The 336-nt window shown below is 33.6% G+C and overlaps 1 protein-coding gene across 1 annotated transcript in view; it reads right to left on the bottom strand.

Annotated features, from left to right (window-relative positions):
- SPEF2 (sperm flagellar 2) overlaps positions 1 to 336 on the bottom strand; it is a 64548-nt gene that overhangs the window by 9537 nt on the left and 54675 nt on the right. The gene's annotated exons all lie outside the window — the stretch shown is intronic.

The following is a 336-nucleotide window of genomic DNA, read 5'->3' as shown; positions in this document are numbered from 1 at the left end:
CTTGGGTCCTGCCTAATTGTGAGACCAGTCCTAGATCATTCTGTCATTAAGAGAATGAAGAATGTTGGATAGGAGCCCTCCTGGTATGAATTATATGGTCTACCAACACTAAAATCATGATGTAAGCTTCCAGAGTTTGGAACTTATTATGTACTTAATCTTAAAAAGACTGAGTCTTACCTTCCAAGCTAATTCACAAAGAAAAAGTTTGCTTTGTTGGGTCATTTTAGTGAACATAATATCAAAAAGACAATACTGTAGGAAGTTAAAGATTTCATTTGTATTTTTGCTATCTATTACAAAGGCACAATGAAAACACTTTTTCTCTATCTTGAA

This window comes from Oxyura jamaicensis, chromosome Z, assembly GCF_011077185.1.
Source record: "Oxyura jamaicensis isolate SHBP4307 breed ruddy duck chromosome Z, BPBGC_Ojam_1.0, whole genome shotgun sequence".
Lineage (NCBI taxonomy): Eukaryota > Metazoa > Chordata > Aves > Anseriformes > Anatidae > Oxyura > Oxyura jamaicensis.
Note: the sequence above shows the minus strand (reverse complement) of the source record. Positions and strands in the feature narration are given on the sequence as shown.